The sequence below is a fragment of the Vulpes lagopus genome, chromosome 19 (assembly GCF_018345385.1).
Source record: "Vulpes lagopus strain Blue_001 chromosome 19, ASM1834538v1, whole genome shotgun sequence".
Taxonomy (NCBI): domain Eukaryota; kingdom Metazoa; phylum Chordata; class Mammalia; order Carnivora; family Canidae; genus Vulpes; species Vulpes lagopus.
The window spans coordinates 45477251-45495371 of NC_054842.1; the positions used below are offsets into that span (position 1 = coordinate 45477251).

At 49.1% G+C, this 18121-nt stretch overlaps 1 long non-coding RNA gene across 3 annotated transcripts; it reads right to left on the reverse strand.

The window, feature by feature from the left end:
• Window positions 1–10504: 10504 nt before the first annotated feature.
• On the reverse strand, window positions 10505–14976 carry LOC121478960. Of its 3 annotated transcripts, XR_005984630.1 has the most exons (4): window positions 14797–14976; window positions 13699–13854; window positions 13480–13584; window positions 10505–11127 (listed from the first exon to the last, which is right to left on the reverse strand). It is a non-coding gene; the product is annotated as an uncharacterized LOC121478960 (long non-coding RNA). The 3 variants fall into 3 exon arrangements; XR_005984628.1 differs by lacking the exon at window positions 13480–13584; XR_005984629.1 differs by lacking the exon at window positions 10505–11127 and having other exon boundaries at window positions 12475–13584.
• Window positions 14977–18121: the final 3145 nt, after the last annotated feature.

Below are 18121 nucleotides of genomic sequence, written 5' to 3' on the forward strand. Positions count from 1 at the left end.
TGATTGGTTCCTAGGCACATAACCTACTCTGAGACAACAAGAAGTAAGATGCTTGCTAAGGCTTCTATGAAAAAAAAATTTTTGTTTCCTTTCCTATTGAATAAGACTTTTTGTTCCTAGGCAAGAGAGTGTGAGTATGTGAGGCCTACAGCTGCCGTAGCCATTGAGTGGAGGGTGTGGAGTCAGGTGGGCTATAGGTACGTCACGTGGAGCCTGAGGATGGCCCCTCTGTTGTGGCGAAACAGAGGTGAGGACTTTAGTGGCATTGTCTGAACTGCTGGATCAAACCTGACCTGAAACATCAATTCTCACTGGATATCAGATACATGAAAGAATATATTTATTATTATTTGAGCCGATTTGAATGAGATTTTCTGATTTCGTTTTTCTTTCCTTTTTTTTAAAAAAGATTTTATTTATTCATGAGAGACACAGAAGGAGGCAGAGACATAGGCAGAGGGAGAAGCAGAGACTCAATCTTAGGAACCCCGGGGACCTGAGCCAAAGGCAGATGCTCAACCACTGAGCCACCAAGTGCCCCTGATTTCATTTTTCAACATAATCTTAATTGACGCATTAGGGAAGGGTGAAGGAAGCAAAGCCAGTTGGAGGAGTTATGATGGGGTCCAAAGTCCTCTCATTTCAGGAATCAAGTCTTTTAGAAAATAAACCCTCCTGGTTTCTCTTGGGATGGTGATTTGGAATATGAGAGCCGTCCCCCTGGGTGGGGGCTCCCCTTTGGAAGCAGCAGCCCCCTACCAAAAACTGAACACGGGCCGTCGGAAGCCAGCAGTGATGTTCAGAAGGTAAATAGTGAGAATGGCATCACTTGGTGTTTGATTTGCTTCTGGGGCTTTCCTAAAATGGTGGGAGGCAGGTCAGCATTTCTCACGCTCTGCTAAACGTTTTTGCTGAATTCATCCGTGAGGTTGGAGAAAACAAAATTGGCCCTTTCAGATTGTTCTCTAACTTCCGAGAAAGTAAGGCAGCCCCAAATACCACAAGCTGGCTGAGAGTGGGTGGTGCTGGGAGAAGGCGCAGAAGTGTTCCTGGTGGAAGCCCTCCCCGCCACCCCATGCGATCTTTCCAGAAGGAACGTGTTCCCGAGACCAGATTCCACCCTGCAGCCTCAGGCTCCCAGGGGCCCCAGGGACCAGATCTACATCCTGAGGCTCTGTTTCCATCCAACAGGCTGCAAAGAGTCCAGGAGGAGAGAACTGGCAATTCTTGAGTAGCTGCCACACGCTGAGCCTCTGGATGGTTCTTCATAATGTTGCCCTAATTTAGTGTTTTTTTCGGAGAGTGCGGTGGGGGAAACTTGTCCTCCAAGAGACAGGTCTCTAAACTTCATTGCTCTCCTACTTCCTGAGAGAATTCTGAAAAACCATGTACCCTTGTACACATTTTTAAGTTAACATCTAAGGGATCCCTGGGTGGCGCAGTGGTTTAGCACCTGCCTTTGGCCCAGGGTGTGATCCTGGAGACCCGGGATCGAATCCCACGTTGGGCTCCCTGCATGGAGCCTGCTCCTCCCTCTGCCTGTGTCTCTGCCCCTCTCTCTCTCTCTCTGTGACTATCATAAATAAATAAAAATTAACATCTAAGATTTCATCCTCAGTTTACTTATTTTTTAAATTCATTTATTCATGAGAGATGCAGAGAGAGAGAGAGAGAGATGCAGAGGGAGAGGCAGACTCCCTGTGGGGAGCCCCATGTGGGACTCGATCCCAGGACCTCAGGATCATGCCCTGAGCCTAAGGTAGACGTTCGACCACTGAGCCACCCAGGCGTCCCTCATCCTCACTTTAAAGGCTTTTTAAATGAGTAGCAGAAAATATAAATATAAAACATATGACCACCTGAATTCAGGTGAGGCTCAATCACAACTGGCATAAATAGCTTATAATACTGATGAGGGAGCAGGAGGCAAGCTGAGGGCAAAGCACAAGCGGACACCCCGCAACCGCCCCCTCCACCCCCAGCTCCTGGGTGGGATCTGTGTGACATTCCTCAGGCACTCCCTGGCGGCCCTAAAACTATGGGAAGGAAAAACAAATGGTTAACTAATGGAGATCCCAGTCCTCCAAGACACGACTCTCCATCAGTTTACTAGGCTCTTAGTGATTTACAAGGAAAAAGCCTTCAATAGCTGAACTTTTGGAGACCCATAATTCAATTTTTTGGAACTCTAACATCACCCTCCCTTCCGTGAGTGGTGTGTGGGACAGAAACATAAGGAAATGGAGCAAAGTTAACTTTCTTTATGACCCGTGGCCTATTGACAAGGACCTCTAATGGACAGAGTTTGACATCCCTCCAGAAAGCTCCCAACTGTCGTGATGTTAGTGCCTTAGCAGAAGAAAAACTACCTTAGCTTGGCAATAGCCAGGCCTCCAGTATCCTGTAAATCTTCTTTTTATCCTGTGACCTGTAAATCTTCTTCAATCTCAAAGTCCTTTTGGACACCTCCCTTTCTCCTTACCTCCCCAAACTCCCAAGTATTATAATCAGCCACCCCTCACAACCCCGGGGCAGCAGCTCTTTCTGCCTCCTCCAGGTCCTGTCCTGTCCCCGCAGCTTTAATAAAATCCCCTTTTTTGCACCAAAGACGTCTCAAGAATGCCTTCTTGGCCGTCAGATCCAGACCTCACCAACATTCCAAAATTACATCAATAGGACTTCAATGAAACAAATGTTAACTACTTGTTGAATGAAGAGAGTCAAGTGTGAAAGAAAAAAAAATGTAAATTTTTGTAACCCATGAATTTCCTTTCATATATCTCAAAATATTTGGTGGTCTCAGGACACGTTCCAGTTACAGGAAAAAGAATATACATCACAAATCGAGATCATTTCAGTTATTCTGAATTCAGAGCACGTCCCGAACGCGGCATTCATGGGCAGCTTCAGGTGTAACAGAGCTCTGGGTGAGATGGGAGGCCCTGAGTGTTTTGGGATTTGACATGCAAGGAGCAGGCAATCCAGAGGACTTGGGTCTCAGTGTGGGGCCTCATGGTAAGATCTGGGGGTGTGGGGGGTGAGAGACCAGCCTGGCTCTCACTAAGGGGAAAAGCCCATGGTATTGGGAAGGCAGTCTTGTTTCCAGGGGGATCCATTTTTATGAAAGAAAACATATGGAATCAAGATCTGGAAATTGATTCCTTTTAACATATCAGTATCCCAAGGGAAGTCTTCCAGTGTCCCTCGGGTACATGCATCCCCGCATCAGGGACACTTCATGACAGCAGGGTTCCAGGGAAATGCGGCCAGATTTCCTCACTGGCTTCTTAAAGGCTCTGCGAGGACCCACACAGTAAAGAAACACATCCTCGTGAAGAGTTTTCCAAAAGTCCTTATTTATTTTTTATTTAACACTTGTTAGCATCACCATGAACACTTTTGGAATAGTGTTATTTTTTATTTTTATTTTTTATTTTTTATTTGGAATAGTGTTATTAATGGCATTCTACAGATCATGAAGGTGAGGTTAAGTCAAATCTGTAAAAGATCAGATAATAAATATTTTAATCTTTGAAAGCCATTTGGTCCGCGTTGGGGTCACTCACCTCTGTTATTGTAATGCAAAAGCACTGTAGACAACTCATCAGTGAATATTAGCCAAAGGTTCTAGAAATAACTTTATCTACAAAATCAGGTAGTGGGTGGGCTGTGGCCCGCCATAAAGGGAGGCTGTGTCACAGGAGACAAACTTCATCCCCTTGGGCATTTTGCCAAGCTTAGCTGGTTCTGAGGCCCAGGGGTCTCCCTTAGTGTTCGAGGGTGCCTGACATCACCTCCACTCATCTTTAATAAGCGATCAGTATGGACCTCATGGTCCAAAGAGGAAGTACCTCCCATAGGCGCCAGATACCAGGTACAAAGCAAAGTACACAAGAAATCTTTTAGGACAAACCAACACCCCTACAGCTCTGGGCTCAATGGGGCCCACCTGGAGTTCTTTCTTTTATTAATAAGCTGGTCCTTGAGTCAAGGGAGTCTGAATATGCTAGTGATTGGACTGGCTCTATGACTGGTAGCTCTTCAAAGCTTTCAGAATGCTGAAAAGTACTCACAAGCCTGCCTGCTGCCATGGTACAGGCGTTCATTTACCTGGGAGAGGAAGGCCGTGTGTAACCCCCATTGGAAGCCATATTCCCTTGTAGGACAGTCCTTGGGAAGAGCCTAGGAGGGTTCATTTTTGGATAGAATCAAATGATGGCCATTATGTTTTGGATGTGGATTGCTTCCTGGAAGTCATCTGGGGCAACTGCAAAATGCAGAAGTGTGCCCTGCAAACCCTAAATACGGAGACCCTTTGCAGAGGCCTCCATTATACTGTTAACCTCCACAACGACAGGAAGAACTATTTTTATTATTCTAAGAATGGTAGGCAGGGGTCACATCATAAAAGCCCAGCACACCCCATGTGCTGCTAAGGAGATCAGATTAGATACTACAGGGAACTACTAGAGAAGGGGAGAGGCTTGCCCCTTTGGGCAACAGGATGAGTGTGAGGAAGGCAGGAGGGCTTTAGAATAGTCCAGAAGAGAGATGATGGGGCCTGATTTTAGGCTGTTTGGGGCTGGGGGGTGGCAGGGAATGGAAAAAAGAGGCATCAGGGATAACTCATATTGCTATTTAAGTTGTAGGCTGAAATAAACATTGAAAATCAGCGAAATGGATTTGTGAGGAAAATGTTTTAGCAACCGAGGCTTTTCTTGGGAGGAGTGGGAAAAGATTGTGGATCATGATGAAATGCAGGGTTAAGCTAAGCAGCAAAGGCTCAGAGTAAGAAGGATGGGGACTATAGTTAGCAGGCTTCAGCCCTCACTCACTATTTGCTATAAACACCTGAGGTGTGCTCAGTATTATGCAACATGTGGGCAAACGAGGCTTCCAGCCTCCTCCTCGATCTCCCAGCAGAGTCTCAGTACCCTGAGCCCCTCCTGTATAGAAATTCTACACATTCAATGAGATCCCTATCAAAATACCAACAGCATTTTTCACAGAGCTGGAACAAATAATCCTAAAATTTGTATGGAACCAGAAAAGACTCCAAATAGCCAGAGGAAAGTTGAAAAAGGAAACCAAAGCTGGAGGCATCATAATTCCATATTTCAAGCTGTACTAAAAGCTGTGATCATCAAGACAGTATGGCACAGGCACAAAAACAGACACATGGATCAATGGAACAGAATAGAGAACCCAGAAATGGACCCTCAACTCTATGGTCAACTAGTCTTCGACAAAGCAGGAAAGACTACCCACTGGAAAAAGGAAAGTCTCTTAAATATATGGTGCTGGGAAAATTGGACAGTTACGTGCAGACGAGTGAAAGTGGACCATTCTCTTACACCAGACGCAAAGACAAACTCAAGATGGATGAAAGACCTAAGTGTGAGACAGGAATCCATCAAAATCCTAGAGGAGCACGCAGGCAGCAACCTCTGTGACCTCGGCCACAGCAACTTCTTGCTAGACATATCTCCAAAGGCAAGAGAAACAAAAGGAAAAATGAACTATTGGGACTTCATTGAGATAAAAAGCTTTTGCACAGCAAAGGAAATAGTCAACAAAACCAAAAGACAACCTACAGAATGGGAAGAGATGTTTACAAATGTCTTATCAGATAAAGGGGTAGTATCCAAGAGCTATAGAGAACTTATCGGACTCAACACCCCAAAACCAAATAATGCAGTCAAGGAATGGGAAGAAGACAGGAACAGACATTTCTCCAAAGAAGACATACACATGGTCAACAGACACATGAAAAAACGCTCCACATCCCTCAGCATCAGGGAAATACAGATCAAAACCACAATGAGATACCACCTCATACCAGTCAGAATGGCTAAAATTAGAGTCAGGGAACAACAAATGTTGGAGGGGGTGTGGAGAAAGGGGAACCCTCTTACACTGCTGGTGGGAATCTAAACTGGTGCAGCCACTCTGGAAAACAGTATGGAGGTTCCTCAAGAAGTTATAAATAGAGCTACCCTACGACCCGGCAATTGCACTGCCAGGTATTCACCCAAAGGATACAGACGTAGTGATCCGAAGGGGCACCTGCTCCCCGGTGTTTACAGCAGCAACGTCCACAATAGCCAAACTGTGGAAAGAGCGCAGATGTCCATCGACAGGTGAATGGATAAAGCAGGTGTTGTATATACATACCACGGACTACTACTCAGCCATCAAAAAAAAAAAAAAAAAGAAATCTTATCCTTTGCAACGATGTGGATGGAACTAGAGGGTGTTATGCTAAGCAAAGTAAGTCAATCAGAGAAAGACAATTAGCCTATGATTTCACTCATATGTGGAGTTTAAGAAACAAAACAGAGGATCATAGAGGAAGGGGGGGGAAAATTAAATAAGACGAAATCAGAGAGGGAGACAACACTTAAGAGTCTCTTAACTATAGGAAACAAACTGAGGGTCGCTGGAGGGGGGAGAGTGAGGGGACGGGGTAACTGGGTGATGGGCATGAAGGAGGGCCCGTCATGCAACGAGCGCGGGGTGTTGTATGCAACTGATGACTCACCGCCCTCTACCTCTGAAACTAATAATACACTATATGTTAGTTGAATTAAAATTAAATTAAATTTAAAAAAAAAAGAAATTCTAGGGCCACCGTTAGCACTAAGCATTCTATACAACATGTGGGGGTTTGCAACCAGCGCAGCGCTCTTCCAAAGGAGGATCGGTGACCCCGGGCTCCTCGCCTGGGTGTAGACGAAATACCCTGCTTTCTGACCATCACCGCAAAGTCCAAGTGGCATGCGGGTGGGCCGCCCCTCGAATCAAAGAGCCCATGAGGATCTTTTGCAGCAGAGAATGCGAACTGCAAAGGAGCAACGCACCCTGGGGAAGCAAGGCCTCTGGGCCTAGTTGTGTTTGCACAGCAGCCGCTGAGGCCGCGGGCCCTAAACGCCGGGCCTGCCAGGGCTTAGAGACCCATGCCACCCACCATCAGGGGCCGAGCACCGGGGGTGCTGGCTGCAACCGTCCCCATTGTCCCGCAGGGCGGGGGTGTTGGGGGTCAGAGGCCCGGCAGGTGCCGCTGCCCTTTGGCTCAGGCCAGATCATTAGCTGCCAGTGGGCTGCGGCCACCTGACACCCTGGCAGCGACGCCCTAGCTCAGGCTCCGCAGCCCCCTGTGCTCTCGCCGGCCTGTCCTCTTGGCCGGGGCCTCGGGCCTGGCTGCAGGATGCCGACCACAGACTGGACTCTCTGGGGCGGGGGGGGGGGGGGTTGCGGCCTACCCTCGGGGACCATGCATGTCGGCTGGGGTGGGGGAGCAGCGCACACAGCACCCCTCATTCCGTAGCCCACGGTGCTGCATCCTCTGGGGTCCACGCACCTATTGGACGACAGTGCCAGACCCACGGCACCGTGTGACAAGATGACATGCTCCTCCTTGGGCATCACAGGGAGCCATCGTCGTGTGTAGGGGGAAAGTGTAGACAGGTGCAGATCATGTGTACCTGGCCAGGTGTATGGGGAATAGGAAAGGCTCCTACACCAAGACAATAGTTCTTTCCCCAAAGTCATCAAACTTGTTTGTATGCCACATAAATGTTAGCTGTGGGTGGATTGATTGATTGATTGATGAGAGAGAGGCAGAGACACAGGCAGAGGGAGAAGCAGGCTTCATGCAGGGAGCCCAACGCAGGACTCGATCTCAGGACTCCAGGATCACGCCCTGGGCCAAAGGCAGATGCTCAACTGCTGAGTCCCCCCAGGGATCCCCCTTTTTTTTAAGGTTTTTTTTTTTGGTAGCTAATCCCTAGGATCATAACACGAATCTGTAGGAATCCAGGTAAATGCAGGTGAGGGTTGGAGCAAATGTCTTATTTCAGTGGGAACCTGAACACATATGGTCCCGATGACTCCTATTCATTTTTAATTTCTTGTCGCTTCCCTGCAAGGGAACACAGGAATGAGACCGGCGGAAAAGACGGACAGAACTCTCAAGGGAGCTTCCAGCTCTTTTGTTTTTCTTCATCTTTTCATCTCTCTAACCTTGAAGAAACTGTGTTCGAGACTCTGGTGAGGCTTGGCCACGAAGCATTGCGTTCAGACTTTTGTTCTGGAAGGGAGGGGAAAAAAAAAAGCAGTTCCAAAGAGTTGTTCTTACTTTTCTGTTGGAGGCTTCTGAGCTCTGTCTGTCGAAAGAACATTCTGCTAATTAGTCAGACAGCCGGGGAGTTGGGGCTGCTTGGTTTTTAAGGGAATAGGCACCGAGTGTAAGGATCTCTGACAGTTGGGATTTCTGCTTTCAGTTTGCTAACACTGAGTTCCTCTCTGTTGTGATCAAAAAAGTCCAGCCCTTCTGTGGTTCCAAGCGGCTCTGAATATTTGAACACAGGCCTGTGTGTGGGATGGAAACGGAAACTGGCTAGGAGATCGGGTCTGGGGTAAACTGCAGGAGAATGGACTATATCCCTATGCATACCGAAGAGTGGGTCAGATTTCTTGGCACATTGACCCCGGTCCTTTGGGCAGGTGGCTTCATTGCCCTTGGCCTTCTTTAACTTTTTTTTCTGTTCTGTGCCTTGGCTTATACCAGAAACTATAACCTAGAGTTTAACATCCAGCAGATATGAGTTCCAGGCCTGAGTCTCCCTGCTTACCCTGGGCAGGCCCTTAAGTCTCAGTTTCTTCAACTGTAGAATGGGGATAATGATAGCATGTGGGGTTACAGTGAGGGTTGGCCACAATCAGGTTAAGTACCTAGACCATTGCTTCATCCACAGTGAGTGCTCAGGAGGTTATTTTCCTCCCCTGGTCCTGACTTTTTTTTTTTTTTTTTAAGATTTTATTTATTTATTCATGAGAGAGAGAGAGAGAGAGAGAGAGAGAGAGAGAGAGAGAGGTAGAGAAGAGACACAGGCTCCATGCAGGGAGCCCGACATGGGCCTCGATCCCTGGTCTCCAAGATCGTGCCCTGGGCCAAAGGCAGGCGCTAAACCGCTGTGCCACCCAGGGATTCCCCCCTCTGGTCCTGACTTTGTCACTTAATAGCTGTGAGACTTTTAGCGAGTCATCAAAAATGGCCCTGGCCTCAGTTTTCCTTATCTCTAAATTGGGTAGGAGGAGAACACAATGGTAGCACCCGCTCACTGGGATGTCCTGAGGTGTGTCTGGACAGATGTGTCTGCAGCTACGGGTGATGGCCACTACTCACTGGTCGACTTCACAGCCGTTAGGGGATGGGAGAGTGTCAGGCTTGTGTCTGAGAGGTCAGGGAGTGTGTTTGCTGGGAGGCGGGAAAACCCCGTGGTCACACTCCTTGCAGGTCGACATCCTGAATGCAAATGGTGACTTTTTTTCCTTCCTTTGGAAAATGCAATGGCTAATTATTATCTATTAACTTAACCGGGCTGTACAGTGCCCGGACGCGTGGCCAAACATGACTCTAGGTGTGTCTGTGTCTCTCTCTAGGTGAGATTAACATGTGAATCACTAGGCTAAGTAAAGCCTCACCCAACGTGGTGGGCCCTGTCAAACATGTCAAAGGTCTGGATCGCACAGGAAGGCAAACCATCCCAGGAGTAAGAGTGAACCCCTCTGGGCCTGATTGCCTTCACACAGGGACTTTGTGGTCTTTTCCTGCTTTTGGACTTGAACAAAAACATCAGCTCTTCCTGTGTCCTGATCCTGCCACCTTCAGACTGAAACTCACCCCATCAGCTCTCCTGCGTCCCTAGCTTACAGATCCTGGGACTTGTCAGCTTCCATAACTGCATGAACCAATTCCTTATAATAAATCCCTTGTAGATGTATCCTATTGTTTCTATTTCTCTAGTACAGAAGATCTCTTATTTGTCATTCTTTCTTCACTGCTTCTGTCTTAATCCAGACTCTTCTCACCCCAGATATGAACAGCAGCAGAAAGGAATCTTTCTGCTTTCAGCCCTCAGATGAATGTCTCTAAAATTTAAATTACCTTTTGTCTTTTTGCTATTCAAAAATCCAATGACCCCATCACCTAGATAAAGCAAAGATCCCTCCGCCTGATATTCAAGACCCACTCTTTTGCACTTCCCACCATTCCCCCCACAGGCTGTCCACTTACCTGCTAGGATCTCATTGCTATTTTCCAAGGAATGTGCATTTTCTCAACTCCCAGCCTTTGTCTATGCGATTCCTCCTGCCAGGCATGCCTTTCTCTGTAGCCCATCCTAAACATAACCTCATTTTTGTTACAGCCATTACAACCCATTGGCTTGGGAAACCAGTGCCTGAGTTCCCAAGCACAAGAACAATCACAGTAAGTGAAGCAGGGAGGAGAAGCTGGTCTGATGGGGGAATGACTGGGTAAATGTGGTAGTATTTTTTGTTGGTTTGTTTTTCTTTTCAAAATCGCATTGGATTTCAATGAAAGAAATGTTATTCAGGCAAATGTCCTCTCTCTCTCTCTCTCTTTTTAAAGATTTTATTTATTCATGAGACACACGCACAAAGAGAGAAGAGAAGCAGAGACACAGAGGGAGAAGCAGGCTCCCTGCAAGGAGCCCGATGCAAGACTCGATCCCAGATCCTGGGATCAGGACCTGAGCCGAAGGTAGACGCTCAACCCCTGAGCCATCCAGGTGTCGCCAGGCTAATGTTCTTTAAAAACGTCTTCTATGATGGCCATCTGATAATCTTCTTGAAATCTAATTTAAAAAGTGGAAATAATTCAAATTGTTTTCCTAGTTAGAAAAGAATAAAGAATACAAGGATAAAAATTTTAGAAGACTAGAAAGAAAGATAGAAGTAACTTGTATCTCCTTTCTGGCTTCACAGAGGGCCTTTTACATTTTATAAAAAGGAATTATTGTCATGCATACCCTTTTATACATTTTTATACACCATTTAAACAATATCTTGTGAATGTCCCTCATATCGATAAATATAGATCTCAATAATAGATTTTTAATGACCATTTAGGAGTAGAATAAAATGTATTTCATCAATCCCGTCCTGGTAAATACTTAGCTTATCTCAGGGTTTCACTTCTTCAAACAAGGCCATCATGTATCTATAAGTATTTTCTTGAAAGAAATTCTCAATATGTGACATTATGATTTGTATCATCAGGTTCAGAAAATTATATTGATTTTTAAAATTTGCAGGCGTTCGCTGTAAACAGAAGAAAACAGAGAGACAAGAAAAAGAAGGTAAAATAACCCACAATTCCATCCCCTAGTGATCAACTCTACCAAGGCCTTGATAGTACTGCATCCTGGAGTTGGCATGACACTTCCTGCCGTGTTCTGAGCATTTTCTTCTATTTTCCAATTTAACCAAGCAGTCAAAAGCTTATCTGGATACTCACATTGTGAAACCCATTGGTGTCTTCACATTCTACACATTATGACTATTATTTTTCTTAGAGCTTATCATTAGGCATTGCAGCAAAATCAAGGTTAATTCTGACATGATACATTGCAAATGTCAAGACAGAAAATCAGGCCCCCACTGATCCATGTCTTACCATCCATATATTTAATTTTTAAATTTTTTATTTTATTTTTTTTAGCTTCAGTCTCCTGACTTGGAAAATGATATGATGCCACGATGCTGTGTCACCTTCCTCCAGACACAGAGTCCATCATGCTGGGATCATGTGTTAGGAAGTTCCCTTCTACCCACATCATCGCTTTTTGAGGAAACAGTACTTCGGTCTGGATTATTCCATCTTTATCTTGTCCCCCTTCATTGCGTCTCCATCACCCAGAACACGTCCGGTGAGCACCTCAAGTTTGGGGAGCCCCTCTCACTCTTTTTTAGATTCTCCCTACATAGTGCAGTGTCAGCTTATAGTAGCTAGTTACATAATCAAGTTTGGAATCCGATTATCTATTAGAATAACAACAGTAGGACAGCGAGAGAAACCGAGACACATTATGATTTCAGGGGCCTTGGGCGCTTGTGTCTTCATGGGGCCCTTCTTCCACTTTAAAAACACAAAGATTTAGCATCATATTGTATAATCCCCTTGGGATAATAATCCAGACTGGATTTATCATTACATATTATTAGATTTTTTCCTTTTTCTTCTGATTTTAAAAGAAGTAAAACACGTCCATAGGCACTGTGTCTAATGGATAAGGGGCCCATCTGTGTTTTGAAAGCTAAGGGGAGAGAAATGCAGTTCTAGAGGGAAATTATTCTGGGATTAGCCGGGGCTTTTTACTTTTGCACTATTCTTTGACAGCTTGCTATAGTTCCCACAGTGGCTTACGTCTCATGTAATCAATACACCAGCCCTCTGTGTTAATTACTGCTATTATTTCTCATTTTACAGAAGAAGTAACCAAGGCATACAGGGCTGAAATTAAAGCTCAAGTCATATGGTTAGTAAATGGTGAGATTGGGACACCATTCACCGTGCAGAGATTTCTTGGCCATCTGCTGTGTGCCAGGCACTGTCCAGGGCCCCGGGAAACAGCCGTGAGCACACCCAAGTCCCTGCTCTTACGAAGTTTCACCCTCTGTCTGATTCCATCAGCAGCTCTGAGGCTTGTGGATGGACAGGCAAAGATGTCTCACTCCAAAGGGAGGGGAGGCTGGTCCCTGAAGGCAGATGGGTGAAGCCAGAGGCTTCCTGTGGGATGTGGAGTGAGCCCAGAGAACAGATGGAGGGAGGGGGAGTGGCACAGCAGAGGGAGCTCAGACTGGGCCACTCAGGAGGGGAGACCCTGTCTCCGAGGCAGCAAGTTCTGTGTGGCACAGGCAGGAGGCAAGATGCTTGAGGGCTGAGGGCCAAAGAGTTTTATTTATCCTGAAGTTGTGAGCACTCGGCAAAGGGTCACCAGCAGAGATAATGAGGATGATTGCAGGGCTGGTGTAGTAACCGAGGTAAGAAATGACGAAGGTGGTGGAGGTGGAGAGAAGTGGGCCGGCTGGAGAGAGGGCAAGGGGGTAGACTGTGCAGGGCTTGGTGTCCAGGCGGACGCTTGGGGGGGGGGAGGAGGAGGGTCAGGTATCAGGCTCCAGCTTCTGGAACTCACAGTGCTCTCTCTTCCCCCCACATCTTGGCACAGGGTGCTTGTTGCTTCTGACTGGACGCTTTCCGCCTTTTCACCCCAATAGCTCTGCTCGCCGTCCCAGGATCACCTCTCCCAGGGGATCTCCCATAGCTGTCAGCGTCCAGCAGGAAGGAGGTGGCACATTATTACTTGAGTAATTGGGGAGACTTTTGTGAAGGGTTTAGTTATGAGAGGTGTGAGCAGGTTTAAGGAAACCGAAACGTGGTTTCAGATTTTGAAAAACCACAACTAACAGTCCTGTTAGCCCAGAGGCCAGGACGGACCCCGGGGTGCAGAGGGGGGAGAGGGTTACAAGACGCCAGAGGAGAGAGATGTATGTCGTGGGCCAGCCGACAGCAGGTGCATCCTTCAGGAGGGGATACAGCCGGCCTGGGATGATCCCAGAGGAGGAATCCTAGAGGATCAGGACCCCAGGCTCACCCTCTTCCCTCCCACTTACCTTTTGCTCCCCACTGACCCGCTCCAACCAGAACAGCAGCACTGGAGCCCACGGTGTACTGCCTGTCAGCCTGCTCCGCAGCACAAAGCAGGCCCGAGAGAGGACCTGAGAGGCAAACGGAGGACACCGACCATGCTCTCCCCGTCCCAGTCAGCTGTCTCTCTCTGGGGGACCCCGTGATCCTCACTATTTCAGCATTGCTCTGTCTCCCACACTCACCCCCACGCACGAGACTGCCAGCTTCTGGGAAAGGTGTGTGCCCGCGTCTTATCCACCTGCGCACGTTCCACACCGGCACGGAGCACGGCACCGAGGGAAGGCTCCCCAAACGGTGAAGAAAGATCTCACTTAATAAAGATCTCAGATGCAAATTTCCTGTAGAAAATACACTTTTTAGTCTATCATCAGCTGGTGCCTCTGGATGGTTTATGACAAGAAAGAACAAGTTGCAGCATTACGAGTTTAAAGTTAGCATCCTCTGGGACACGAGCTTCCTGGTTTCATTCTTATTTATTATTATTATTTTATTATTATTTTATTTTTATTTTTATTATTATTATTTTTTTTTGGTGGATCAGCGTGTCATCTGTCTGCAGAACGCACAGCAGCTTCCCCTCTGGGGGTGCAGGACGCCTCCCAGGAATGAACCCTTGTCTGCTGTCCCTTCTTTGGCAGCAAGGCTCATGCATCACAAGGGAAAGCAATGTCGACGTTCTTTCATGCAAACTACCTGGGACGGAGCAAGCAGGAGTGTGCTGCAAAATTAAATTTAGCAGGTCAAATGCAGCAGCACAGAGCTCACAGCTGTCTGCACGTCCGCTGTGTTCATGGGCCGGCGCGGGGCTGGCCCGGTGCAGCCATCAGACACACACAGGGGGACCGGCCGGGGGACCCCAGGGCTCTGTCTCCCCCCCCCCACTCCTCCCTTCGCTTCCTCTTTCAACCTGTCCTTTGCTGCGGAGATGGGGAAGTTGTTCTGGCAGCAGAGCAGAGTTCGTCGTGATGCTCCTCTAGCCTAATGCCCAAACCCTTTTGACAAGTATTTGTCCACTCCACCCCTAGGGAGGTCACTGTCCCCCCGTAACTGGCTCTCAGTCCTGCATCTACAGCTCTTCTCACGGCCTCTCGTTGAAGGTAACCTGGCTTCACTGTTTTGTTTCTTTTTTAAAATTTTATTTATTTATTCACGAGACACAGGCCTCTCTCTAGAGAGGCAGAGACACAGGCAGAGGGAGGAGCAGGCTCCATGCGGGGAGCCCGACGCGGGACTCGATCCCGGGTCTCCAGGATCACCCTGGGCTGAAGACAGGCGCTCACCTGCTGGGCCACCCAGGGCTCCTGTCTTCACTTCTGTTGTGAATCCTCACCCCTTCTCAGACCTAGCGGGCCCTCCAGGAGGATTCCTGATTAATAATCCACTTAGATTTCCCTGCTCCATTCATGTCTCCATAGTAACCCTACCCCCGGCCGAAAGTTGATGGCAGCAGCGTGTGGGGACCAGGCTTCTCCCCCACTCGGCCACCGACCGCGTAGATGGATGATCTTTATTCCTACCCCCCCACCCCGGGCCTGGAGAGCTCTGCCCTCCGTGAAGAACCGGCAGGGCTGCCAGCTTGCTACCTGATTCCTCTCTGCCTCCAAGCACAATGCAAAACAAGCTCCTGTTTCCACGCTGCACAGAAATAGAGATTGTTCTTCAACTTCAGAAATGTCCTTGGCACAGAACACACGGGCCTAGCAGCCGCGGGATCTGTGTGTCTCCCCATGGTGCAGGGGGGCTCAGATGGGACCTGGGTGGGGGGGCCTCTGCAGGAGGCCCCCCACGGAGCGCATCTGCATCTGTCCTGCCGGGCCTGCCCTAAGGAGGGGGTCAGTGTTGCTGTCAGTCTGCAGAGCCTGGAGCCAAACCCACAGGAATCTATGGACTCCTTGCACGCCTCCTCCTCTGCGCTCCCGCTGCCAGCCTGGGTGAGGGGTGCTCCCTGGGGCCCGGGGCCAGGCATCGTCTCGAGCACAGGGAAGACGGGGACTGGACTGGCCACACGTCCGTGACCCCTGGATGCGTTCTTTGATCTTCTCCCCCCTACTCTCCCCTCTACTCTGTGTCCCAGGATGCAGACCTGGGCCGATTGCTACTCCTTTGCCTCCAACTTCCTGGTGGATAATGGGAAGCACCGGCAGGAGAGTAGAAGTGGGAATGGAGGAGAGGGGCCCACAAACCTGTCTCCCTGCCAGGTGGCTGTGGGTTTGCTGCTAGAGGCCGCGGCTCCTGTCAGGCAGCCCTGTCTGCTCAGCACCCTTCTCAGAGTTCTGGCAAACACGGGGGGCCCTGGTGTGATGGGCCCCAGCCTATTGTACTATCCTCGGTTGCCCTCACCTTTCTAAGTGGCTCCCTCATTAGACTTTTTTAAAAAATATTTTCTTTATTTATTCATGAGAGACAGAGAGAGGCAGAGACACAGGCAGAGGGAGAAGCAGGCTCCATGCAGGGAGCCCGATGTGGGACTCGATCCTGGGACTCCAAGATCACGCCCTGGGCTGAAGGCAGGAGCTAAACCGCCGAGCCACCCAGGGATCTCCCCTCATTAGACTCTTAATTTGACTCTGCTTGAGTGTGAGTGTGACTCCGCATCATTGCTTTCCTGGGGTCACCTGACTGATCAGGCCTCTGTGAATTCTCTGGGATTCCTCCTGTCAGGATCATTACAGGGAGGCCGCGTCCCCTCCTGAAGGCACAGCTTACCTTACGTGGAGGAGAGGCAGACAACAAACAGGCGGCAGATGTAATCTATAGAATTTTAGAAAGTGATAAGGGCTAAACAACAGCAAAAAAGTAAACAGGGGACTAGGACGGCAAAGGTCTAGGGAAGGAGAGCTGCTTGCCTGGCTAGAGTGGCCTGGAAAGGCCTTTTGGAAGAGGCAACGACATCTGACCTAACCACCAAAGTGATGAGAACAAGGCAGCTGCCCCAACATCCAGAGAAAGAACATTCCAGACCAGAAGCAGCAGAGGCAAAGGGCCCAAAATGGGAAAGAGTTGGAACAGAGTGGAACCTGGGGGCCAGGGGCGAGCACAGGAGAGGTTAGGGAGGTGGGGGAGGAGGGAGTTTGGATTTTCTGTGCTCAGGGCCCTGAGAGGTCGCTAGGGCTGGGGAGTTGGGACCGTGAGGGTCCTAACAGAAATCAGATGCAACAGTGAAAGGGTCTAACGGAAGGGAAGGCGGCCACAGGACTGTTGGCATAGGCGTGGGCAGGGTCAGAAAGCAGCAAAGCAGGGCCGCGCAGGCCCGAGCTGGCAACAGACGGGGCTGTTCCACCGCCAGGCCTGCAGGGGACGAGAAGGGGGAGCTGTCACCAGCATCTGGGAAGAGAAGGAGGCACGCAGGAGGGGCCACCTGGGGGGCTGTGTCCCATGCTCCCCCAGAGGCCTTGAGGAGGGCTTGGAGGGCGGGGGCGGGGTTGGATTCTGGGCCTACTGTCCTGCTGTCTGAGGCAAGGGGACGTGGGGACTTCAGGGATACCTGAGCGCCTCTGATACGAAGCAGAGACACCGGAAAGAAGGAACCCATTTTCCAGGGACCACTCCTGGTTCTGAGGTTTGTCAGCAAACCCTAAGCACGTCTTGTAAGCCTTAACAGCTCCGGGGCTCGTCCAGGAAGCACAGGTCCAGGGGGGCAGCAGCAGGAAGCGGCGGGGACCCCGTGAGAGGGCAGGTGCTTGCCCCCCAGGAGGGCCTTCGGGGCCACAACCTGAACTCAGCACAGCTGCCTGCTCCCCGAGCCAACCACAGCCTCGGGCCGCCGTGCTCAGTCCGCTGCCCCGGCAGGCAGAGCTTTCCAGAGTCTTCTGGTTGCTCTGCCCCCACGGCTGTGTGGGGGCCCAAGGCCAGCCGGGAGCTTGCTTGGGCTGAGGGCTGCCTACGAGGGCTCCTCCTTTCCAGGAGCAGAGTCCTCCTCAGCATAAAATTCTAGGGGAAGAAGACACTGGGGGGAGGGGGGTTATTTAGGGAAAGTAAATATATGGTCTTTTTTTTTTTTTCTTCCTCTCTTCTGGTTTCTGTCTCATAGTAAGGTACATCTGGAAAAAAACAAAACCCACAAAACCAAAAACCCAACAATATAAAGTAAGCATTCTCTTCAGAAAGCTCGGCTGCCCCCCACTGGCCTTAGTCTTATTCAGTAGTTTCCAAATATTTTTAGCCACAGAACTCTTTCGAAAACAAAATCTGCCACAGAATCTTTATGTAAAGCACGGGGGAAACCCAAGTGGCCGTTTTCTAGATGCCTCCATGCAGGGCCCGCTTCTGACCCGTTCTAGTGGGCACATCCGGAGTGTGGGCAGGCACGTGGAGGTGGGGCCTGCAGAGGTTATAATTCACATACGGTAAAATTCACCCTTTTTGGTGAACATCCAGTTAGATGGGTGTTGACGCGGCCTCGTAACACCACCACAACCAAGGCCGGAACAGCTCCACTGCCCCCCACACCCCCTCATGCCCTCCGTAGCCCGCCACCTCCTCCATCATTCCCTGCAGCCACTGATCCGATTTCTGTCCCTGAAGTTCTGCTTTTCCAGAATGTTATGTCTATAAATGGAATCGTGCACTATGCAACCTTCTGTGTCTGGCTCCTTCCACCTGGCC